Raw genomic sequence first — 11,249 nt, forward strand, 5'->3', positions numbered from 1 at the left:
AAAAAAAAGAATTTCATGTTCTCTCACTCCATCATTGGTATGTGAATTTCCCATATTCTTAAGGAATCTTTGTAAATAGAGGTTTCTTATCATCTGGATAATGTTCCGTGATTTGAATCCCTTGTTATTGCAGATGAAGCTTTGCTACTTAGACTTGTCAAAGTAGTGTTGTAGGTTATTTTGTTGTAGTGATGGTTTTGTTGCCTTTTTGTATGGAATGTGAGTTCTAGAACCTTGGTTGTACATGATAAGCAATTGTTCAACCACTGAGCTACATGCCCAACCCACTTCATTATTTTATTCTGAGAGTCTAACTTGCCCAGTAGACCTTGAACTTCTGACTCTTTTGCTTCAGCTTCCGACTGTGTGTTGTGTTGTATTAATTGAATCTGGTAGTAGGGCTGCCTGAATGTTTCAAAGGCTTGTCACAGGCTCTATGACAATTTCAAACATCTCCCATGCAGGATTCACCACCCCACAGTCTACGCACACAGGAGCCCTTAGCAAACAAGCTGCATCACTATGGTCACAGTATTTTTTTTTTATTCTAATAAAGTTAAATTTTTATTGGACAGTTGTTTTCCTCTTCGGCCAGTTCAGTCTTTTTCTCTATTTTCCATCTGTCTTCTTTGTACACATTCGGGAGATTCATGTGGGTGTTGGTAAGTGAGCACACATGTGGAGGCCAGAGGGCTATCTCAGGTATTGTTCCTCAGTGTCCTCCTTTATTTTGAGACAGAGTCTCTCACTGGTTTAGAACTCACCAACAAGGTTAGGCTAGTAGGCCAGTGAGCCCCAGAGACCCACCAGTCTCTGCTCTCCAGTGCTGAGACTGCAACCATATACTGACTTTTATAAATATAGATTCTAGGGAAAGTATTTAGATCTTTGTGCTAGCAAGCTGAGCACTTTGTCCTTGAGCTACCTCCTTAGTCACTTGGAGGTTATTTCTATAAGTGTTAGCCTGGACTCTAGGCCCTACTGTAATGAGTTATACTGATCTGGCCCACGCTATTGAGTACTCTGGTTACCTTCAGTCCTATCTGGGCTATCCATGGGATTAGGGTTGGCTGCATTATCAGACAAAAACAATAGATTCCCAATTGCCAAGTGTGGGGTGGGGTGTATGACAAGACGAGGGAGTGTTCTAGAAGTTTGGCGACTTTTTCTCCAAATAACAAGATTATGAATCACAGACTCTGGAAGGACCAGGGGTGACTCAAAGTCAAGTTCCCAGTGAGCTTGCTCCTCTGTGTGCAGGACCCAACTTGACCAGGAATCTGGGGAATTGCTCTGGTAATGCCAAACCTGGGTTTTATTTGTTTTTGTATTTGGGGGCAGAGCCCCTAGCCTTGCAGAACATCATTTGAAAGCAGGTGCCACACGTTGGAGGATGTGTTCATCCCAAATAGGGGACAAACCCTGCCTTACCTACCTTACCCCTCTAGTGAAGGTCATCATGCCCCATTCCGGAGGCAAGATGCCTCATGAACTCTGTGCCCCTGGCTGCCAATTGTTTCTTCTTTAGTTTCCCTATGTTTCCATATGCTACGACAAAGCACCGGAACTCAGGAGTGACTCATGAGAGGGTAGAGAATCAGAGCCAAAAGGTGACTCGCAGGTTTCCAGTTCAACCCACTTTCCTGGAAGAAGAGGAAGCAGGTCATAAGACCTGTCTAGACTCAGAGTGGCTGGGGGCAGATTCGAGATCAGAAGAAGTCTCCTGGCTTCTAGGGTAAAGTTTTTGTTAATGTTGTGAGCACTAGAGCCAGGGGACAAACTTCTGAACGTCAGTCCAATCACATGTTACTCTGTCACATGAGCCCTTCCTCCCTTGACCACTAGGAGTCCTATATAACCCATGGTCCATGTCCTGGGCTTGCTACACTATTTCTCTAAGCTCCCACACTCCCACTTCTTCTGAGGCCCTGGAACAGCTCCCCGGGGCTGTGTCCTTCTACTTAGAGTCTTCTCTTCCCACTACAAGAGTGTCTTTGGGTTTCTCTCTTACACATCATTGAGGGCAGCCATGCTCATAGTGCAGTACCATGGTAAATAAAAGCAAGTGGCTAAAGTCCCGTTTATACAGACAAGGGGCTTTGTAGAGTGGTAGCTTCTCATGCCACCTCCTCTCTTTCCATGTGCAGTGCTCACAAGCTTAGGCCCGAGGAAGGACTATCAAGATTCAAAGCCTGGTCCCATACACTAGGGACTGTAGCCTGTCTGTTCTGGTCAGTACTGACATCAGTAACAAAGGGAATCCACTTAGCTGAGCTCAGTGACCCTTGGTGGTCCAACACAGAGTTCCTAGCATATGGTAGACACAAACCATAAAGCATGATGTTGATGATGATGTGCACCAAGGGCTTGGTAGCTGGGAATAGTCTTGAAAGGGTCTGCTAAATGACACCATTCAGGAGCTGTGGACACCCACCAGACATTCCTGACTTTAAGTCAGCCACCCAGGACTGAACTGGGAACTTCACTGACTGGGGGGTGGGAGATTTAGGGTGTCTGCCCCAAGTCCAAGTGGACATATAAGCAGAGGCCAGAAGTCCCTTTGGGAAGTTAAGAGATAGGAACCAGAAGGAGAGGTCCAGAGAAGAGGGACCTAGAGTGGAGTGCATGACAGAACAGGAAGAATAGACATATCAGATGTGTGAGGGCTTTGATTTTCCTAGCAGACACCCTGGAAGTCATGTGGGTGATAGGTGGATTGATAAGGCTGCAGTTGTTGGAGCACTTGGATATAGACAAATGTCAGCTGGGTGAGCACATGGTCTTGGATGTGGGTTCTGGATCTGGTGAGACTTGGAGACAGTGGACTTCAGTCACTGGGGAGATTGTCCAGGGTGTATGAGTGAGGCAGGAGAGACTGGGGTTGGAGGTTAAACCCTGGGTGCATAAACACATGAATGCATGCATACAGCCTGGTGATTGGTAGTTGATGGCAACTCCCAGGGAGGTATATAGGGCTAAGAGAAATGAGAGGTGAGCTGTAGGAAGCCAGAGTTAACAAGTTCACAAGCCACTGAGGAGCCAGACAGTGAGCAGCAAGGAAGCCTGAGAGAGGACACCCTAAAAGTCAGGAGAGGTGCTTCAGTAGTCTGCTTAGGATGGATATAGATGAAGTGCCTAGACAGTGCCCAGCAGCCCAGTGTGAGGGAATGCTTGGAAGGCCTGCCTGCAGTGTTTGTCTCGCTGACCACTCCTAGGGACAAGCTGCTCTGCTCGCAATGCCTACACTTCCTCTTCTTTGCTGCATCTTGTCAGAGAAGTGGGACCTAGAGTGGACTGCTGCGGAGCTCAAGCTGAGGCCATGGGGAAAGTAGCATAGAGCTTGGCTCTGCGTTCTGGATGCTGAGGGTGAGCAGGTGAGTCAGAGCCAATGCAGAGTCAGAGCCTGGGACAACAGGTGAAATTGAACTTGTATTTCTCTGCAGTGTCACACTAAACTTATCTGCACTCTGAGTGCACTAAGAGTGTGGCTGAGATCAATACTTGCTCCTAGCTCGGTTTCACAGCCTTCTGTCCCTGGCATGCATCTGCCCCTCCCTGCGCACCAGCTGTGGCTCCTGAGAGCATCCTACTATTGTTATAATTAAGCAAAAACTATAGACCTGCATGGTCTATAGTTTTGACAGGATGTCTTTGCATCCTGAACCTTATCATCCCACTTAGATAACAACCCAGACCATCAGCTTGTAGTGCCTTTGCAGGCTACACTGGCAGTTGGAAGCAGAACTCAGAAGAGCCCATGTAGGATGGGTCTCTTTCCAGCTGGGAGTCTTGTTCCCTTGACATTGCAATCTCTGTCCAGGTCTAGGTCACTGTCTAGGTCACTCTAAGTGACCTAGAATCTTTCTGTTCTGTCCCTGTCTTCTTCTGTACATACATATACTTGTGTTCATTTGTATATTCATTTGTATATTCATTTGTGTGTTCATTTGTGTGTTCATTTGTGTGTTCATTTGTGTATGCAGGTGCATGTGGACATGTGTCCATAGGCACGTAGGTCAGAGAGCAATGTCAGGTCTCTTCCACAATTGCTCTTTATCTTAGTTTTTGAGGCAAGGTCTGTCACTGGACCCAGAGCTCACCAGTTTGACTAGATTAGCTGTACAGCAAGTCACAGGGATATTCCTGTTGTCACCTCCCCATCATCCAGCTTTTGTATGCCACAGCTGGAATTGAACTCAGGTCCTCATGCTTGTGTGCCAGTTACTTTACCTACTGAGCCATCTTCCCAGCCCTTTGTAGGTGCCTTTTAAGTATAGATTTTTGGAGGCCCAGCCAGACACTATGATAAGGTCTGAGGGGTGCATTTGACAAGGTTTACCCCCAAGTGATAGTGACGTAGCACTTCTGGCTCCCATTGGTTTTTGTGCCTACAAACCACACTTCAGAGAGAACTGGGGTCGGTGGCATAGGTTCCACAGAGACCAGCAGGTGCTAGAAGCTGTGGGCAGAGATAGGCCTGTGGGGTTCCCCTGGGATAGTAGGGAGAGTAGTATGGGATGGGTGACTGTGGGGATTCTGAAGCCCTCCCTGCCCACTCTAACTTTCTGCACAGGTGTTCTGGTATTTTATCTTGATTAGCTCAGTGTATCCACTGTGCTAGCAATGCTCCCATTGTGCAGGTGGGAGACTGACATCCCTAGACCCAGTAAGAATGTGCTAGACCAAGATTGGAACTAAACATCCTTATATCTGAGCCTTCCCTCATGACTACAGCATGGTCCCTGTGTGTCTTATGTTTCCAAGTTCTTCTTTGGCCTGTAAGATGCCCGTTCTACAAGCTGTGGATGAAGCCCATGACAGGCCAGGGTGAGTGAGAGGCCTCTGAGGACTTTCTGCTTTCTTAACAACCTAAAGCTGGTGCTGCTGCAAGGGAGGTGCCTAGTACTGCTTTGTGTCCTGGTAACAATGGAATGCCCAGAAGCCAGGAGGGGGAGGGCTCCAATGCCATAGCTGATGCTTAGCAGAGACATGTTGCTTGGGAAGTATTGAGAATGGCTGCAGACAGGTACTTCCGGCTGCTCCCCATGACGACCGATGGCTTTCTTCTCCATACCCTCTGCCTGTTACTTCCAATCTCAGTTTTGATGACATTTGTTCATGAAGGTCCACAGTGCTCTTTACCTGTCTCCACACAGGCCTGGAGTTTCATGAGCTGTTTGATGCTTTGCTTCTTATGATAGATGCCAATTGCACAGAAAAGAGTAAAGGCCTGCAGACACGAATAGCCTCCAGCAATGTGGACACATCGCTGTCATCTCCTGCTTCCTTTCCATCATGTGACCAGGGACTCTGCATCATTCTCTCAGAGACACTTACACACCCATTTTTTAGTGGTGGCCTCTTGGGGAGCTAGCCAGCTGCTTCTGGAAGAGTTCCTGTGTAGTGGGGCTTAAATTGTGTCCCCCTAAAACTATGTTGGTGCTCCAATTCCTGGTACCCATGCATAGGTCCTGTGTGGAAAGAATCTCTGCAAGTAAAGTCAGGTTAAAATGAGATTAGGACAGGCCCTTAGAGTCACATGTCTGGCATCTCTGTACAGGAGACAGATGTCAAGATGTCTCACAGGCAAGGAAAGGCAATTGCTACCAAGGCTGATGACCTAAATTTGATTCCTGAAATTCACACACACACTTGCAGGACACCTGTTTTAGTCATTGTTATATGATTGTGAAAAGACACCATGGCCATGGCAACTCTTATAAAGTACATTTAATTGGAGCTGGCTTACGGTTTCAGAGGTTTAATCCATTATCATCATGGTGGGAAGCATGACATCATTCAGGCAGACATGGTTTTGGAGAGGTAGCTGAAAATTCTACATCATATTGATAGGCAACAGGAATAAAGAAACCCCAAAACCCACCTCCAGTGACACACTTCCTCCTTCCTTCAACAAGGCCGCATCTACTCCAACAAGGCCACATCTACTCCAACAAGGCCACATCTACTCCAACAAGGCCACACACTTTCTAATTCCCATCATGTAGTGCCACTTCTTGATAATTAAGCATTCAAATACATGAAACATGGGGGCCATTCCTGTTCAAACCACCACATGCACAAACATAAATAAATAGGTAAGTAAATATATTGTGTGTGTGTGTTTCTCAAAGTGACTTGACTTCTGCCTCTGCCACTGCAGAATTGCCTTTCTATTAACCCACCCAGTTAACTAATACCTTAGAGGTGGTCAAATGATTTGAAGAAAGTAGGGGTAAGAGAGAAAGAATGAGAAAGAGAAAGAGAAAGAAAGAGAGAGGGGGGGGTTGTATCTCTAACAGATAGATCATATTCCACGAGTTATACCTACTCCTCTCACCTGTCTACAGAGTTATCAGGAAAAACTCTAATTCTTTTTATTGCAGGATTTTCCCTGTCCAATTACATTAGTGCAGAGGACTATGATTGGACAAGGAAAAGGGGGTGGAGTTAAGAACTGCAGAGACAGGGAGTGTCTCAGTGTAGGAGGAGAAGGAAGATGGCTGAGGACGGGACCAGCCACAAGTAGCTATGATTTCACAAGGTTAGAAATATTGGAATAAAGCTTTTATCATTATCAGTTGGCTCTGAAATTATTGTATTGGCATCTTGCAAATTGTGGTTTTTATTGATACATAAATCTGATTGGTTAATCAAGCTTTAAGAGTCTTGATTTTACTGGGATACTGGGTATTGTGATATGCAACCGCGAGGATGGCAGTTCCATTTAGTTACTGGAATATGGGATTGCCAACTACATGGCTTTATGGCTGAGGAAGTACTCCAGAGTCTAGAGAGCCAGATGCTGCTGGGGCTAGCTGGAGACAGTTGATGGTGGTGGCAGGAGCATTGTCTGGCCCTGCAGAGACATGGCGGCTCGGTTTATTTATTTATTTATTTATTTATTTATTTATTTATTTATTTATAAATATTTCCTGCAACACTTCTTAATACACCTCACATACCAACTCTGTCCTTGTACTCTGGCCATGCTCAACAGGTAGGACCCAGGGCCCAGTCCATCAATGAGGACTCATTTATCCGTGGCCCCAGTGGGGTCACTGTCTCTATAAGTTAATTCTGGTAGGACTAAGTTCATTCAGGTATGAAGAGTTGGGACTCCTCCTGGCTCTTCGCCTCTAGGCAGTCCCTCCTACTCCTGCCTGCACCTTGCCAGTGTTCCACATCCAGATACCTCCAGGCACCATGGAAACCTTCAAGGTTCCTCAGGATTGCTGGATGACTATCCTTATTCATTGCTGTTCCCTGGAAGAAAACCACATGAATCAAATGACTAAGAGATCAAGGACTACTTCCTGCAAAGGAGAGCTTGTCTTGGTAAATAAATAAAGCATCAAGCACAGGCTCCTGTGTGGGAGCTCATTCACTGAGGAGGGGTAAAAAGGGCAGAGTGTGTTTCCTGTCAGAAAGAATGGAATGACTCTGTGGGCACATGTTGGTGCATGTGTGTGCATGTGCCCCTGTACAAATGCATCTGTGCATTCATATATGCAGGAATGTGTATATAAGTATGTCACTGTGTGTGTGCATGCGTGTGTGCGCATGTGTGTGTGTGTGTGTGTGTGTGTGTGTCCCTCTGTGCGTGTGCCCATTCTTGAGCTAATGTGAAGACAATGAGCTCCTATTGGCCACAGGGACATCTTTTGGTTCACCCCACCCGTTATTTTTCACAGTACAGCTGTGTCCAGGGGCTTATCTACTTCATGTGGTATATCAAGCAACCCAGTGGAGTGCTAAGCAACATAGGCTCTACAGTAAGGCCTGGTCCTTGAAAACAATTTGAGTTCAGAATTGCTGTCTACTGTAAGAAGCTCTGGTGAGCTTTACTGTGGGGAGAGAGGTGAGAACAAGTTCCAGTGAGTGTGACCATCCTTCCTGGGCCTCTGACCTGGTGGCAGGTTGCTTGTCAGTAATTTTGGAATTCAAATACCTAGCTCCTGGTCTTGAAAGAAGTCCTTATATCTGTTACCTGTGGGTTGTGAGGTAGATGGAGCCTTTCTCATTGGATCTCATGGGACCAAGGAAGAGGCTGAGGAGATGGCTGTCTTAGCACAGAGGGGAGATGCTGCTTGGGATGGTGTGGGTGACTCCAGACAGCCTCAGGCCCATAGCTGTGTAAGGAGCAAGGGGCTGGACCAAGTTCCTAGGCCCCCTCAGGGCTGACAGGAGACAAGTGTTGAGTGACGGGAAGAGACGTGTTTCTCAGCCCTCTGAGGGCAGAGCTGGGAGGCTGGAGCCATTCCACATGAGAAAGCTGAGGTAGGCTGCTCAGGACTGCCATATCAGCAGAAACCAGGTTGGAGTTCCCTGCTTTTTAGGATTCATACAGAGTCTCACAAGCCCCCTGGGAAACTATGGAGACTCTCTCACATGTTCACAACCACTGTGATTTAATTGCTCTGCTATTTGTTAATTAGTCTGTGTGAAATGCTGGTATCCTGGGCTGAGGGAGTGGAAGGGCAGGAATGCAGCTCTCTGTGAAGCAGGTCCAAGCAGCGGGCAGTTAGTCTACCTGCTAAGTCTGTGGTTGTTATTGATGCTCTGATGTCTCAAGCTGCCCAGGGGGAAGTTTCCCACTAGAAACTTGATCCATCATGGACCATAATTTCCCTCCAACCCAATATCAGAAGTGTGCACATGAAGTCCTAAGCAAAACATGAACTGATGGTGTCTGGCCGCCCTCCTCCTTGGGCTCCCCCTTCTCCAGAAGGCCTGCATTTTTCTGCTTAACCCTCTCAGGCCTTCAGACTTACCCCAGCCATTCCCTATCAACCGCTGCTTTCAGGAAAAGATGGGTATCAGTCCTTTATAGGTGAATGTGAGTTCCAACACCTTCTTGGATTCATTCAACAAATATTACTCAAAGACTTCCAAGTGTGGGGATCCTTCCCCACGAGTTCTGGGGTGAAAGTACTGATGAATAGAGAAAGAAATAGCTTTAGCATGGGCTGGGGGTGGGGCAGTCAGTCTGATGATGCGTCCAGGTGCTTTGAGAGCACAGGTGCTGATCAGGAGGTGGGTCAAGGAAGGCTTCCTGGAAGAGGTCATGCTGGCCTAAGTCTTCAAGATGAGAAAAGAGAAGGTGAGTAGCTGGCAAGGAGGAAGTGCAGCCTAGCTCAGTCAATCCGAAGGCCAATTGTTCAGGAGCCCAGGGAGCTCCAGAGCTGGTGTGGCAGAGGGTTGATGACAGCTACAGGAAAAGGGGATGGCACCCATTCTGTTGACGGATGGCTGCATGGTGTTCAGATCTGGGTGTGGGCCGAGAGAAAGATAGTTTGGGCTCATAGGAGGAAAGCTGACTGTTCCGGCTTAATATAAACCACCCACACAGGCTTCTGCATTTGGACACTCTGTCCCAAGCTGGTGGCAGTGCTGATTTGGTAGGTTTCAGGTTGTGGCTTAGCTGAAGAAGGTGGACTCTTGTGTCTGAGCAGCCCCATTTCCTGCCCCATCTGTTTCTTGATCAGCTGAGATATGAGCAAGCAGTGACCATACAACATAGTTCTTCTGCCATGAAGCCATCTGTCACCATCTCTACTCTGTCTCCATGAACAAGCCAGAATAAATCCTCTTAAAGTTGCTTCTTATCAGGTAAAGGAAAAAAAAAAGCAATTATTGATTATACACAGGCTAAGTTGCTGAGTAGGGTTGGAGGTGAGGCAATGGAGCCGCTGGCTTGCTGGTAGAATGGATGACCTGCTTCAGCCAAGGCAGTTTGAGTACAGGGCCTTGGGAGCTGTGATGAATTCACCTGTGGGTGAGTTAGGGATAGTGAAGCAACAGCCTGGAAGCCTGTGTGTAACGGGGCCTTTAGTCTGACAAAATGTTAATGGAGGTATTGTAAATATGATCTAAAGGGCTCATCTGGCCCCTTGTGGGTGGCCACTGCTTGTGTTCCTGCTCTGAACATGCAGTGTCACACATTGTCCATTCTGCCAATACTGAGCCAAGTGGCCCTGAGACCTCCTGATACTCAGGCATCTATCTATTTGGCAGAGCTGGACCTCAAAGGAGTTAGATGACTTGCATAGGGTTGGACAGATCCTTTACTGTGGCTTTCTGTGGGCTTTTAGGCTGGACATGGCATGTCCCAAGTGATCTTCTTGTACTGTACTATATAAGTAAGGATTATTTGGCCTTGATGTGTGGGTGTAATAGACTTGCTGCTGGAGTCGACCCTTACTGGTCAAACTGAAGAACCTACCCCTGTTCCTGTTGGTTGGGGATTCCCTACTACCCAGAGTGTGAGATTGCTGTTTTAGAGTCTGGGAGGTGGTCTATGTTTCTCCTGTGAGTAGTATATTTTTAGAGCCATCTACCACTTGGACAGCCATCGTCAAAACTGCCATTGGAGGTGGAAGCCTAGGCAGGGGCACAGATGCTTTCCAGGGATCAGCTTCTCTGCCAGCCTGGCCTGATTGACCCAGATATATCAGAGACATAATAGGACGTTATGGTGGTCAGGCTAGCAGTGTCTCTGCAGCTGCTTCTGTCCTAGGTGCCCTGTTGTCCCAGAAGTGTCAGTTATGATGACATCTGCCACAGCTCGAATGGCTGGTGCACATCAGGGCAACCCTTGGAGACTGTAGGTTAGAAAAGTCACAGCTACAGTGTTGCTGTTCCCAGGATGGATCCTCAGTTTGGAAAGATACTCTCTTCTCATAGTTTGGGAATGACCAATGACTTGGGCCCTGGGGCTTGTCAGCTGATCTGGGGCTGATAGGATAGGTATACATGCATCATGTTTACTGAAAGCAATCACTTGTGAAACCTGTTTCACCTTTTCCCCCAGTGGGGGAATGAGTTCTCTCCCTGACTACATTGTTCATAAAGTTTGACTCAGGGATGGACATGGCTGTCAGATCAGTAGTTTCAGGTTAGATCTTTCAGCTGCTGCTTTGGTAAGCAGTAAGAACCTGGATGAGCAGGCCCAGTCCTGTGAAAGTTTGGGCTTCCATGTAGCTGCTTCGGGATAAGGGGCTAGGGAAAGCCACAGGATGGTATAGGAGCCAGTCTGTGCCTTCCCTGTCCCTCAGGGGTCTGGATTGTGTTCTTAGCAGCTCCACTGCTCATCTTGTGGGGTCTTTCACATTGCCTTTGGAGAGGGGTGATGCCTGTCTCCCTAAGTGTGGTGTGAGTCCCTGTAGGCAGCCGCTCGGATGATACGCACGTGGCTGCAGCGATAAGATTCCACTGCGCATGTGCCCCTCCCGGAGTGTGGGCTCATG

This window comes from Mastomys coucha, unplaced genomic scaffold (genome assembly GCF_008632895.1).
Source record: "Mastomys coucha isolate ucsf_1 unplaced genomic scaffold, UCSF_Mcou_1 pScaffold19, whole genome shotgun sequence".
NCBI classification, from domain to species: Eukaryota; Metazoa; Chordata; class Mammalia; order Rodentia; family Muridae; genus Mastomys; species Mastomys coucha.